Genomic DNA, 16,742 nt, shown 5'->3' with positions numbered 1-16,742 from the left:
AATCCAAAAACAACAACATTGTATCAACGGGAACACACCCTAACGACATAATCATTGTTCGACAAACATAAACATCAACATAACATAAACATAGTTTAAGGACTGTGACTTGTCCAGGAAAGAGTCACATTCCCTAAACCCGGATGACCTCGTACTAGTGCAGCGGGAAAACGTGCCATACTGTGCCAGATCCTTTAATTCCCTGAAATACATGTAAGTTGAAAAATCAACAATAATGTTGAGCGAGTTCATGTGCAAGTGAGCAAATAACTTTTGTTTGTATAAAAATCCTGGTATGTAGCAAATAAGGAAAAAGAGATCACCAATGGTTTGCAAGGCCATTGATATGTGTGAAATGCAAGTAGGGAGGCTCAAACCTAGCAGACTTATGCGCTGGGTACAAAGTCACCCCGAGGTCCGTTATGCTGGGCCTGGGGTTGGGCTCGCTACACCCAAGTAGATCTACCGCTCCTGCCCCTCGGTCCTACCCTGAGGATTAATGACCTCAAGTTTCCGCCTACCCATTCACATGATCTAAGTAACAACCCTCCTTACGCTAACCATACCATGTAAGAAATATTCGTAATCATAGGAACATGTATTTCACCCCCGCAGTTTAGAAAACTGAAAACAGTTAAGAGAAAAGGGGGACATGAACTCACAGCGGTGCGTCTCTACCAAGTAATACTCCAAGTCAAGCAGCTGTGCAACCACCTACATGTGCTAACTCTATTAGACGGATGGCCGTGCCTTAGCTTTAAGGTTTAGGTTTTGGGAAATAGTTAGACAACTATTTCGTGTTTACATTCTGTGCATACTTAGTAATTATTCTCCTTCCCAAGGATGGGAGATTTAATACATGTGCGTTCGTGATATATTATTAAGTCTCACTTAATATATATTTATTTCTAACTCCAAAATATTAATATTTTTCTCAAAAATATTATATTTTTACTTCACGAATTTTCTCCCAAAATAATACTTTGTCCAAAAATACGCGTTTATAAGTATTTCTTTAAATTGCGTAAGTTACGTTTTAACGATCGAGTTGTAATAGTAATTACCGGTGTAACTTATATGATTGTCGTGAAAGCGTTCGTATTATTTTGGATTCGTTAATTTCGATAATATTATTTTTACCCTAAAAATAATATTTATACACTTCACAAAATAATAGACAAGTGACGTTGTGAAAAATATATTTACTAAATATATATTTATCACGTTTAATTTTGTGAAAACCCCACCTCCGATATTTGTAAATAAAGTCGTGGCGAAACTTATATTTTGAAAACATGTCGAAAAGTATTTCTAACACTTATAGTGAAAATAATTCTAAGTGTTAGGTTTTTGGAAAAATTTCGCCAGAGTTTCCTCTGTAACTGGAGGTGGCCACGCTTTCAAGCGTATCATTTTCTTTTACAAATCAATTCAACAATTTTCTTATTCACTCAAAATAATGTCCAACACATCAAACTAGTTCATAACATGTTAATCGCAAAGATTTCATGAACTTGTGATTTACTCAAAAATACGAAGTAAATCTCATTACTTTTAGCAGATCTTTATATAAATTAGTCCGGTTTCGTAAAAACCTTGCTTTTAAAGAAATTTCGTCTTCACAACTTCTCGTAAATTTTACAAAAATTGTTATTTTGTCAAAACTTTTGTGCTACACAAGTGCTTACACACTTGTGTGTTCTAAAAATCATACTTGTTAGTGTGAGATCCGTTTTTAGAAAACATGATTTCTTTGATACTCGGTCCTTTGAAAATACCACTTGTAGATCTACTAGTTTTAAACACTATTTTACAAGTAAAAACGCTTTTACACAAGTTCATGATTCGTGTGTGGTAGAGTTTCACCCTTTAACCCTTGTTTCATTCAAAGCAACCTTATGTCATGATCTATGTTCATGACTAAACTGGGTTAAATGATGATCCGAGCTACCACAACATACATCGGGTCCAAATAACCACACAATTCAATTACTACATCATTTACACAACATATAAGCTTTTAACCATCTTTTTAAGTGTTTTTAGTAAACTTTAATGCATCATCGTGTAAGTTTACAAGTTTCAACCGTTACACATCATATTAACCACTTCAAAATAGTTCGAGAGGGTGATTTAAGCAACATACCACTAGCTCGAGGCTAGGGAAGAATCTAGACACAAATAGGGTGGATAAAAGCAAGAGAATGAGGTCCTTCAAGCTCCGAGTGCACCAAGACTTCTTATACGGGATCCTTGACACTTGTGTGGACTTGGAATGGGATGATCAAACTCGAAAAAGATGATGGATGGTTAGGGGGTTCGGCCGAGAGTTGTAGAGGGGAGAGGGAGAGTGTGTTTGTGATGTTATGGAATGTGAATGTTCATGTGTACCATCCAATGTTCTTATAGACAATTGCAAGATTATGGTCCAAAGTTTTAGGTGCTTTCTAGATATTAGACAAATGAAAATAAAATAATTAAAATGGTACAAGGTATGTCCCCTTAGATGGGGACGGTTTCTAAGGGGGGGGGTAGTTTGGTTGGATTGTAACTATTAGTTGGGTATTAGTTAGGTTAAGTAAGTTAGTTAAGTGCTTAACCCGGTTAGTTGTGTGTTGTGTTTTATAGCGAGTGTTAGGGTATTCAGGGATCTTAACTGGCTCAGAAAAAAGACAGATAATGTTAATGGCAATAATCTCTTGTTCCGGGTATAGTCCGGTTGTTCGGTTGGATAGTAATCCGTTAAAGCGCTTAACAAAGCTTTAGAGTGTCGTTAATACCATTTTTAGTGACACAACTTATTCCCGACACTTTGGAAAGTGTCTAGTAATATTTTTCTCATGTTTTGGCACTTTATTAGCTAGCTAGAAGCTGAATTGCTTATTAAAGTGCTGAGTTTTATGCTTAGTGTACGTTTTAGGCACATCCAGTCATTGTATCCTATTTCTAGAGACGCAGTTCTACAACCCTTGTATCCCTACACTCACTATGGGTGTAGTGAAATATTTCTGGCTCATACAGGCCTTAGAGGCAATATCTGCCTGATGCTGGCTTATCAGCATGTTCAATAGGTTATCCGTTCATAGTGCTACTGTGCTTTTGTGCATCATGTTTGTCACTAAGGTTCAGCATGTAAATAATGTAGTGACGGTAATTAAAGTATGATGCAGGTATGTACAAGTATCAGAAATCAAGTAGCAGTTCATCAGTAATTTCAATTAAGCACAGTAATTAAGCAACAATTAATTATTAATTAAGTCGTACGGATACCTGGTTTAGTGAGGGTTGTCACATTTTGAACATAACCATCCTAGAAGATGAACAGGAGTTAAACAAGAGCTTACTACTAGCACAAGGCTAGGGAAGAATCTAGTGAAGAAGATGATGAGAAATGATGATGAAGAAGCAAGAAACAAGGTCCTTTGAAGCTCCACAAGTTGCAAGCTCCTATAATCCTTCTTCTACACTTGTAGGAAGCTTAAAAATGGATGAATGGGGTGGTGGAATGGTGTTGATGTTGGCGGTTGGGTGTGCGCCGAGAGAGGGAGGGAAGAGAGTGAAGGAGAGAGTGTGATAATGAGGGGTATGGTTGTGATCTTGGCCATGCTTAAATAGATACTTTCATATGTTTTAATAACTCCAACAAGCAACCAATCCAATAAACAAATGAATATAATCTGGAACAAGATATGAGAGTATGGTGGGGATGGTCCTTGTGACCGAATCGGTTAGGGGGGGGTTAAGGGTATCATTTTGCAACTAAATGGTAAAGACTAGTTAGATTTCCAAGTATGCTCTTATATATGATATTTATTTGATATTTAGTGGGTGTTAGGGTGTTCGGGGATCATGACAAGCCAATAAATAATGAAATAATGTGTTTGGCAAAAATTTGGTGTTCCGGGTAATGTCCGGTTATCCAGTCAGATACTGTTCCGTTAAAGTGTTTAATTATTCCTTAAAGTGTCTTTTATATATATTTTTGTAACACAATTAATCCCCGGCACTTAGGAAAGTATACGGGACCATTCTGCCATATTTTTGCACTTTACTAGTATGTTTCAGTGCTGAATTTTATAAATAAATGCAGAATTCTGCATTTAAAGTGTGTTTTAGGCACTTCCCGGCATTATAACTATCACCTAGTGACGCAGTTTTATGGTCCTCACTTCCCTACACTCCATACTAGTGTAGTACCTTATCCATGGCTCATACTGGGCCTCAAAAACACTGTCTATCTATTGTTGGCATTGTTAGCATGTTTCTGAATCGTTCGTTCAGTGTGCTAACTGTGCTTTGTGCATCAAGTATTTCACTAATGTTTGTGTGTAATAAATGGAGTGACAGTATGAAATATGATGCATATGTATGTATGATATAAAAATCATAAAGCAGTTTAAATTGTCAGTTGTAATCAAGCACATCATTAAGCACATAATTAAATTTAATTAATTGTACAGTACCTGTAATTGTGAGGGTTGTCACATTATATACTTACTGAATGGTGTTATATACTTGCTGAATGGTGTTATATACTTACTGAATGGTGTTATATACTGACTGAATGGTGTTATATTCTTACTTAAGGGTGTTATATACTTGCTGAATGGTGTTTATATAGATCTTTTAAAAAAATACAGTTCCTATAATTAAGGTGGCGGTTATGGGAAGTTTTTAATTAACTGAATTAATGATAAAATTACTTGTTTACCCTTTTGAATTAATTTAGATTTAGGACACATGTCATCTCCATAATATTTCTCACATTTCTCACACTTTTAACCTTTTTTACAATAACCTTACCCTATATATATATATAACCTTACCCTATATATATATATATATCAACAGAGAAACTAGTGGCTCACAATAACTTTTTTTGGCTTTCTCCGATGAATACATCATCCGAAGAAGAGAAAACAGAGAAACTCATGAGCCAGTCAATACAAGCAGCAAAAACACAGAATTTTAGACAACTGCCTGCAACACTAACAGACCTCAACAATATTACACAGTTTTACAACCCAAGTCAATCAAAGGCTACAAATGTTCGTCCTCCAAAAAATAGACATTTTACACAAAGGGCAAGCTCTCAATCACAGAATACACAAAATGCGGTTATCACCTTTGGTAATTATGCATTGCAAAGATGTGATGATCCCAATACAAAGTTTCGTCCAATTATTGGGATGCAATTAATAGAAAAATAACAGTGTTTACTAGATAACATGTGGCATATTCAAACTATGCCTCAGGCCTCAACTTTTAAAGTCCAGGTGTTAAATGCATTAATCATTTATTTTTATGAACAAAGCAGTAAAACACCTGAGAAACCACAGAGGCCTAAGTTTACCCATTATGTCATATTTTGAGGCACTAAAATTGGTATTTTTAATAAATGGGAAACTATGGCTAAGCATATCCAATGCTCCAATCCAATTTATAAAGGCTTTAAAGATTTTCAAAAAGCTATAGAAACAGCAAGAGAACATTTTGGGGTAAGTGGCTTTTACATAGAACCTGGAGAGGTTCAAACATTTGCAGACATGGCTAAAATTAAACCAGAACAAATAATTAAAAATCAAGAAGAACTGATCACTGAGTTACAAGATCAGCTTGTACAACGAGGAAAAAATACACATTCTATACAAGCAAAGATTGAAAATAGTTTGTTAAAACAAAAATTAGTATTCTTGAAACAAAATATAAACATGTTTTACAAAGACTTCAGAAAAAAGAAACAAATACAGTATTCAAACAGAAGCTATGATTCATTCAAAGCAAGAATGATTGATACACCATGGTGGAAGTATATTCAACCAGTTACAAACAAATTTCCAGAATTCAAAACTTTGGTTTCACAAAAAGTTAATGCAGAATTTCCAATAATTCTGTGCGAATTGCAAAAACAGCTAGTAGATATGGCATTTACACAAGACGCTGACAACCAAGGTTTCAAAATTGTTGAAAGAACAGATGAAGAAGGTAGAGGGACTGGATTGTTGCTGATTCAAATCTACTCACCTACAAAATTAACAGATGATCAAATTATTCAATTTTAACATAATGGTATGGTTGATTATATAGAGATAAAGGCAGATGTGAGAACAACAAATCTCCTAAATAAAATGGGAGAAAAATGGTAATCGTAGCAGGCAATATCGTTGTTAGGGCATTGTGTCCTACAATTTCCTGCAAAATGTTCTCTTCTCTCCCATATACAGATGCTTATACATATAGGCCAGCTAGGAAGAGGATTTTTATTACAGATACTCCGTACAAAATCTCTTTAAAATATAGATTTATAAACCACAATATAGACTTTGGTAAATTACCATGGTTAGAGGTTGAGAATAATCAAGCTACAGAAGCCCTTAACAGTTTTATTAAAACACATCAAAAAACCCCAGAACTTCCTAAGTGTATGCGATGGGTAGACTACAAATTATCAGGCGAATGGCATTATGTTCAGATTTACACACCCTCCAAATGGAGTATGTTACTACCATTTGTGGGAGAAGGAGAATCTCTTAAAATTGATCACATAATCGATTTGGAAGAAGACCAGGAACCGGACTCAGATCCTGGAAGCCCACAGTCCATAGACTCAACACACAGAGATTTCTAAAAAGAAATGATGAAAGCATTGACCTGAAGACAAAGGTGTACACAACATTTCTAGACAAATTGTTGCCCAACACATGCATCTGAAAAAGAATCCATTATTGTAGATAGTGCCTATTGTCTTCTTCTTTCTTTTATTTGTATCTTTTTATTTTTCTGACATTAGAGCAATATGTACAGTATTTTGTTTGTAGATAGCTTTTCATTTTGCCTATATAAGGCATAGAATGCACTTGTAAAAATCATCCTAGAATTCAATAGAAATTTCTTGCATTCTCATTCATCCTTATGGCACACTAAAATCCTCTCCGTCACTCCTTAGCCTAACCTCCTAGCTCCTTAGTTTCGTTCATTGTTCTTCATATTATATTCCACCAAAAAAAAAAGAGTTATTATGAGCCACTAGTTATTGTGAAAACTCAAATGAAAACCACTAGTTATTGTGAAAACTCGAAAACTAAATAAAAAAGCCAAAAAAAACATACCAATTTCTTTTTTTTTTTTTTTGCATACCAATTTTCGCTACTTTAGTATATAAAAAAAATAAAAAAAAAATTTGTAGTGCACATGTGTGTGTAATACAAATTTTTTTTATATATAAAAACCTGCAATTTTTTATAAAAAAATGAAAAAAAAATAATTTTTTGGTGTGTTTTTAGGCTTTTTTTAGTTAGTTTTCAAGTTTTCACAGTAAAAGTGGTTTTCATTTAAACCATCCCCTATATTTATAAATATATATATATATATATATATATATATATATATATATATATATATAGAATTGCGCTAAAATAAGAACCACCTCGAGTTGTAAGAACCGTGAGAACTTTTTGATCCGGGGCGAGGTGGACCAATTTTTTTTTCATAAACGTAGATGCGTGTATTATAAACACATTTGTAAAAAATATTCAAAAAAAATATCGTGTGTGTAGTTTTGAGCACCACAAGTTTGTGTTTACGGTACCCGTAAATTTTCCAGTTAGATTTACGGTACCCGTAAACACAAACTTGTGGTGCTCAAAACTACACACACGACATTTTTTTTTTTGAATTTTTTTTACAAATGTGTTTATAATACACGCAACTACGTTTATGAAAAAAAATTTGGTCCACCTCGCCCCGTACGGTGTAATTCTCCCGGTTCTTACAACACGAGGATTTACAAAGGCTTTACAAATTTTCAAAAAGCTATAGAAACAGCAAGAGAACATTTTGGGGTAAGTGGCTTTTACATAGAACCTGAAGAGGTTCAAACATTTGCAGACATGGCTAAAATTAAGCCAGAACAAATAATTAAAAATCAAGAAGAACTGATCACTGAGTTACAAGATCAGCTTGTACAACAAGGAAAAAATACACATTCTATACAAGCAAAGATTGAAAATAGTTTGTTAAAACAAAAAATCAGTATTCTAGAAATAAAATATAAACATGTTTTACAAAGACTTCAGAAAAAAGAAACAAATACAGTATCAAATAGAAGCTATGATTCATTCAAAGCAAGATGATTGACACACCATGGTGGAAGTATATTCAACCAGTTACAGACAAATTTCCTGAATTCAAACTTTGGTTTCACAAAAAGTTTGTGCAGAATTTCCAATAATTCTGTGCGAATTGCAAAAACAGCTAGTAGATATGGCATTTACACAAGACGCTGACAACCAAGGTTTCAAAATTGTTGAAAGAACAGATGAAGAAGGTAGAGGGACTGGATTGCTGCTGATTCAAATCTACTCACCTACAAAATTAACAGATGATCAAATTATTCAATTTTACCACAATGGTATGGTTGATTATATGGAGATAAAGGCAGATGTGAGAACAACAAATCTCCTAAATAAAATGGGAGAAAAAATGGTAATCGTAGCAGGCAATATCGCTGTTAGGGCATTGTGTCCTACAATTTCCTACAAAATGTTCTCTTCTCTCCCATATACAGATGCTTATACATATAGGCCAGCTAGGAAGAGGATTTTTATTACAGGTACTCCTTACAAAATCTCTTTAAAAGATAGATTTATAAACCACAATGTGGACTTTGGTAAATTACCATGGTTAGAGGTTGAGAATAATCAAGCTACAGAAGCCCTTAACAGTTTTATTAAAACACATCAAAAAACCCCAGAACTTCCTAAGTGTATGCAATGGGTAGACTACAAATTATCAGGCGAAGGGCATTATGTTCAGATTTACACACCCTCCAAATGGAGTATGTTACTACCATTTGTGGGAGAAGGAGAATCTCTTAAAATTGATCACATAATCGATTTGGAAGAAGACCAGGAACCAGACTCAGATCCTTGAAGCCCACAGTCCGTAGACTCAACACACAAAGATTTCTAAAAAGAAAAGATGAAAGCATTGACCTGAAGACACAGGTGTACACAACATTTCTAGACAAATTGTTGCCTGACACATGCATCTGAAAAAGAATCCATTATTGTAAATAGTGCCTATTGTCTTCTTCTTTCTTTTATTTGTATCCGTTTATTTTTCTGACATTAGAGCAATATGTACAGTATTTTGTTTGTAGATAGCTTTTCTTTTTGCCTATATAAGGCATAGAATGCACTTGTAAAAATCATCCCAGAATTCAATAGAAATTTCTTGCATTCTAATTCATCCTTATGGCACACTAAAATCCTCTCCGTCGCTCCTTAGCCTAACCTCCTAGCTCCTTAGTTTCATTCATTGTTCTTGATATTATATTCCACAAAAAAAGAGTTATTATGAGCCACTAGTTATTGTGAAAACTCAAATGAAAACCACTAGTTATTGTGAAAACTCGAAAACTAATTACAAAAGCCAAAAAAAACATACCAGTTTTTTTTTTTTTTTTTTGCATACCGATTTTCGCCACTTTAGTATATAAAAAAAATTAAAAAAAAAAATTTGTAGTGCACATGTTACACATGTGTAATACAAAATTTTTTTTGAAAAAAAAAAGTTTTTTTTTTATATAAAAACCTGCGATTTTTTATAAAAAGTTGAAAAAAAATAATTTTTTGATGTGTTTTTTAGGCTTTTTTTAGTTAGTTTTCGAGTTTTCACAGTAAAAGTGGTTTTCATTTAAACCATCCCTTATATTTATACAAATATCTATATATATATATATATATATATATTCACAGTAAAAGTGGTTTTCATTTAAACCATCCCCTATATTTATACAAGTACATATATATATATATATATATATATATATATATATAGAATTGTGCTAAAATAAGAACCACCTCGAGCTGTAAGAACCGTGAGAACTTTTTGATCCGGGGCGAGGTGGACCAAATTTTTTTTCATAAACGTAGATGCGTGTATTATAAACACATTTGTAAAAAAAATGTCGTATGTGTAGTTTTGAGCACCACAAGTTTGTGTTTACGGTACCCGTAAATTTTCCGGTTAGATTTACGGTACCCATAAACACAAACTTGTTGTGCTCAAAACTACACACACGACATTTTTTTTTTTGAATTTTTTTTTACAAATGTGTTTATAATTCACGCCACGTATGGTGTAGTTCTCACGGTTCTTATAACTCGAGGTGGTTCTCATTTTAGCGGTCCGCTATATATATATATATATATATATATATATATATATATATATATATATATATATATATATATAGGGGATGGATCATGAGAAAAGTAGTTTTAATAAGAAAACTAAAAAACTAAAAAGCAACCATTGACCAAACAAGATCAACGGCTGATATAAGTCAGTTTATAAATCACGGACATTTAACTCTAATCTATACACAGGAGGGTAGTTTGGGAAATATACAAGTAAAAAAAATTGGACCGCCTATCCTCACCAACATTCGTTCAGACCTGAGAAAAAAAAGAACTCTCCATCTCTCTCGGCGACATCCTAGGGTTTCATACAAACGGAGATCAATGCACAATCGATCCATCAAATCGGTAAAAAATAAGGAAGATCTACCAGGTATGAACTCCTATCACGTTAATTTGCTAAAAAAACATCATACATTTTGATGTATCACTCACACAACACATCGATTATAACTATGTTCGCACCGATAAATGTTAATATATACAAAATAGATAAAATCGTCACACATTTCATGTTTAAGTCGTTAATTGTGGATGATAATTGACGTTTGTTGTATGTAATATACTGACACTGATTTAGACACATATAATCGCCCAAATACGTATTATATGTGTGAGATTCATGACTACAATGTTGAATGTTAGTTACGATGCGTGTAATGTGTCTCATATGTGTGATAATCGTGTATACTGTTCACATGTGTAGTACACCGTTGAATGATATTTAGGACGTTTGTTACGATGCGTGTAATGTGTCTCATATGTGTGATAATCGTGTATACTGTTCACATGTGTAGTACACCGTTGAATGATATTTAGGACGTGTGTAACGTGTATCACATATGTGATACTCGTGTTTACTGTTCACATGTGCAAATATAAGGTTGGCTGATAGTTAGGATGCGCGTAACGCGTCACACATGTATGATACTCATGTATATGGTTCACATGTGCAGATATGATGTTGAATGATAGTTACGATGCGTGTAATGTGTCTCATATGTGTGATAATCATGTATACTGTTCACATGTGTAGTACACCGTTGAATGATATTTAGGACGTGTGTAATCTGTATCACATATGTGATACTCGCGTTTACTGTTCACATGTGCAAATATAAGGTTGGCTGATAGTTACGATGCGCGTAACGCGTCACACATGTATGATACTCATGTATATGGTTCACATGTGCAGATATGATGTTGAATGATAGTTACGATGCGTGTAATGTGTCTCATACGTGTGATAATCGTGTATACTGTTCACATGTGTAGTACACCGTTGAATGATATTTAGCACGTGTGTAACGTGTATCACATATGTGATACTCGTGTTTACTGTTCACATGTGCAAATATAAGGTTGGCTGATAGTTAGGATGCGCGTAACGCGTCACACATGTATGATACTCATGTATATGGTTCACATGTGCAGATATGATGTTGAATGATAGTTACGATGCGTGTAATGTGTCTCATATGTGTGATAATCATGTATATTGTTCACATGTGTAGTACACCGTTGAATGATATTTAGGACGTGTGTAATGTGTATCACATATGTGATACTCGTGTTTACTGTTCACATGTGCAAATATAAGGTTGGCTGATAGTTACGATGCGCGTAACGCGTCACACATGTATGATACTCATGTATGTGGTTCACATGTGCAGATATGATGTTGAATGATAGTTACGATGCGTGTAATGTGTCTCATATGTGTGATAATCGTGTATACTGTTCACATGTGTAGTACACCGTTGAATGATATTTAGGACGTGTGTAACGTGTATCACATATGTGATACTCGTGTTTACTGTTCACATGTGCAAATATAAGGTTGGCTGATAGTTAGGATGCGCGTAACGCGTCACACATATATGATACTCATGTATATGGTTCACATGTGCAGATATGATGTTAAATGATAGTTACGATGCGTGTAATGTGTCTCATATGTGTGATAATCGTGTATACTGTTCACATGTGTAGTACACCGTTGAATGATATTTAGGACGTTTGTTACGATGCGTGTAATGTGTCTCATATGTGTGATAATCATGTATACTGTTCACATGTGTAGTACACCATTGAATGATATTTAGGACGTGTGTAACGTGTATCACATATGTGATACTCGTGTTTACTGTTCACATGTGCAAATATAAGGTTGGCTGATAGTTAGGATGCGCGTAACGCGTCACACATGTATGATACTCATGTATATGGATGTTAAATGATATTTACGATGCGTGTAATGTGTCTCATATGTGTGATACTCGTGTTTACTGTTCACATGTGCAAATATAAGGTTGGCTGATAGTTAGGATGCGCGTAACGCGTCACACATATATGATACTCATGTATATGGTTCACATGTGCAAATATGATGTTAAATGATATTTACGGTGCGTGTAATGTGTCTCATATGTGTGATAATCGTGTATACTGTTCACAAGTGTAGTACACCGTTGAATGATATTTAGGACGTGTGTAACGTGTATCACATATGTGATACTCGTTTTACTGTTCACATGTGCAAATATAAGGTTGACTGATAGTTCGGATGCGCATAGCGCGTCACACATGTATGATACTCATGTATATGGTTCACATGTGCAAATATGATGTTAAATGATATTTACGATGCATGTAATGTGTCTCATATGTGTGATAATCGTGTATACTGTTCACATGTGTAGTACACCGTTGAATGATATTTAGGACGCGTGTAACGTGTATCACATATGTGATACCCGTGTATACAGTTCTCATGTGCAATATAATAGTGAATTATAGTTAGGATGTGTGTAATGTGTCACACGTGTATTATACTCGTGTATATGGTTCACACATGCAATATAATGTTAAATGATATTTATGATACGTGTAATGTGTCACACATGTGTGGTACTCGTGTATACGGTTCACATGTGCAGTATAATGTTAAATTAAATTTCGAATGTGTGTAATATGTATCACATGTGTGATACTCATTTATAAGGTTCACATGTGCAATACAATGTTAAATGATATTTCGGATATGTGTAGTGTGTCTTACATTTGTTATACTTGTGTATACAGTTCACGTGTGCAATACAAATGAAATATATATATACACATATATTCGTATGATATGATGGCCATGTGTAATATAAATGATAAATATGTTATTGATATACGATGATTATATGAGTTATAAATATGAATCGTATCCGCCACTTGTGTATTATGGTCACACATATAATTATGTTACATTACACATATGTTATATTCATTATATGTTCCATTTAGCAGCTGATGCGATAAAAGAAAAAAAAAAGAAGAAATGATGGCGAACCTCAACAATGATGAAAGTACCGGCAATATCGAAACCAACCAGGCAAAACCAGGTATTACAAAAAAAAAACATTAATATTATATTCTTAACATTACTGCCATTTGTTCATCCGTTTACTCAATTTATGTTTTATTATTTATTTATTTATTATTATTATTATTATTATTATTATTATTATTATTATTATTATTATTATTATTTAATATGACAAACAACATCACAGTTCGCAAAAAAGTCAGATTCGTGGTTAAATCGAACAACAAGAAAAAAGATGATGTTCAAAACAGCGAAATTAAAGACATGCACAACAATATCAATGATGAAAGCCATAACAAAGAAAACGAAGCTGTAAACAACAAGGATAAAGCTCGAGACACCAAAAGTAACGTTGTGAACGACGGAGAATCTGGTAAGTTATGATACGTAACAATAAAAAGAAATACATATGTTCACTTGGAAGCATTACATACAGTTCTAACGCACACACACATTCATATACACACATACATAGTGTAATTTATTTATTTATTTATTTTTTTATAAACAGCCAACAACACGAATCATCCACTAGCAAATAAAAGGAAAAGGCAAAAAGCACCTAACACGGCCGATACTGTTACAGGTATGTAATTAGTACGCAAATGCACGTCATTCATTGTATATATATTGCACACGTGCCCACAATTATGTTTGTTAAGCGTTAACATGTGATTATGTGTCCTACGTATTCTATTACACATATGCTACTGAATATGAATGTAATGCACATGTGCATCATAAATGTAGTGTGATATGTGCAAAGCAAGTGAACACCAGTAATACAACATATAACTGTACTGAAACGTGTATATGCGCGAATAAACTAATATATGTTAAACACATTTATACGGTCAGAGGGTTAAAACAATAAAAAAAAACATGGACTTAAATGTATATTTTGTGAAACGCCTGGCCTAAAGTTGTAATTGAAGTTAATAGTTAGTCGGATAGTTGGTCACAAATAACTACCAAAAAAACTGTTAACAGTGAATAACAAACTACAGAGGATTCATCCCTAACGTTTACGCCCCCCTATATATATATATATATATATATATATATATGTTCTATCTGTTACCGTGTGATTATGTGTTGTATGTGTTATATTACACATGTGATTGAAGGTGATTGAATGTGCATCCAATGCACACGTGCACCATTAATGTAATATCATAACGTCTGATGTTTTGCAGATGTGCATATTAAAGCCAAAAAGACAAGGAAATGCTCAAATGCACCTGATGCTAACAATGACAACCCATTAAACGAAGGATCGGTTACCGTAAAATTGAGGTCGATGAAGTTGACACGTTCGAAAACAGTTGACGATACTGTTACAGGTATGTAATTAATACGCAAATACACGTCATTAAGTGTATATGTATTGCACACGTGCACCACGAGTATGGTATATGATAATGATATATGTACCAAACTGCTATGTAAATGTATTGTACTGTATTTACATGTGAGTCAAATGCAATTTTTAGTGAACACATGCACCACAATTATGGTTGTTAAGCGTTAACATGTGATTATGTGTTCTACATATTGTATTGCACGTATGATATTGAATATGTATGTAATGCACATGTGCATCATAAGTGTAATGTGACATGTGACATGTGCAATGCAAGTGAACACGAATAATATAACCTATAACTGTACTGAAATGTATATATGCATGAAAGAACTCGTGTATATTAAACACACTGATACGGTCAAAGGGTTAAAACGAAAAAAAAAACATGGACTTAAATGGATATTTTGTGAAACGTCTAGACTAAAGTTGTAATTGTATTTAATTGTTAGTCAGTTAGTTGGTCACGAATAACTGCCAAAAAAAAACTGTTAACAGTGAATAACAAACTACAATTGATTCATCCCTAACTTTTGTGTTTCCCTATATATATATGTTATATCTGTTACCGTGTGATTATATGTTGTATGTGTTATATTACACATGTGATTGAATGTACATCCAATGCACACGTGCACCATTAATGTAACGTCATAACGTCTGATGATTTGCAGGTGTGCATATTAAAGCCAGAAAAACAAGGAAACGCTCAAATGCACCTGATGCTAACGACGACAACCCAATAAACGAAGGATCTGTTACCGAAAAATTAAGGTCGAGAAAGTCGATACGCTCGAAAACAGTTGACGATGAACACGAAGACGCAAAAAACACACCCAAGGGTAAAAAAATGAAGGTTACAAACAGTAGTAATTGGTGTTCGATACAAACACGTGTATCTCCGAGACAACTGTGTATAGCGATAAAGGGTATGACAGAGAAACAGAAAGAAGCTGTTAGAAGCCTAGGTTTTGGTAAACTTCTATCAATCCAAAACGACGGCATACCTGGGAGGTTGGGCCATTACGTAGTTGACAATCTTGACACAGACAATATGGAGATCAATGCAGGATGTGTTAAGATTAAGATTGATGGGGATGCAATCCACAACCATCTGGGGATAAGAAACCATGGTATATATCTGGAAACATTCGAATACAAGAAAAATTTTGTTGGGATTACAAAGGAATGGAGAAACACGTACAAGGGAAGTTACGTTACACCTTCAGCCATATCAAAAAACATAGAGGAGAACGGCGATGATGATGGAATAATGTTCAAACTGAATTTTTTGACATTATTCATGAGCACATTTGTTGAAAATCAAGACCAAGGAAAGTGTGATCTTAATTTCCTACACCATATGGGGGATGAAATAAACCCACAACATGTTGATTGGTGCGCGTACATCGTCAATTCGATCAAGAAATGCAAAAAAACATGGAGAAGGTGTGACAAAAATTGTTTCTTCACGGGTGCGTTAACAATCCTAACGGTATGTATTACATGTTTTATATACGTGCACGTGTGTGTATGTGTGTAATTGTAATTCACAAATTGCGTTTGTTATCACTATAATGATCACATGTGCATGTTGATCAGATTTCACGGGTAATATTACATTTATTACACATGTGATATGTATTGTGTTTATAATTCACATATGTATCAACTTATAAATATGTTCTAACTGTTTTATGTCACACATGTGAACAGCTGTTGTACGTTGATCGAACAAATGTCCCTCCAATAAATGTTGATCGACATATGAGCCCGCTTGAATTCTGGACAATCGAAAAGT

This window comes from Helianthus annuus, chromosome 9, assembly GCF_002127325.2.
Source record: "Helianthus annuus cultivar XRQ/B chromosome 9, HanXRQr2.0-SUNRISE, whole genome shotgun sequence".
NCBI lineage: Eukaryota > Viridiplantae > Streptophyta > Magnoliopsida > Asterales > Asteraceae > Helianthus > Helianthus annuus.
Note: the sequence above shows the minus strand (reverse complement) of the source record.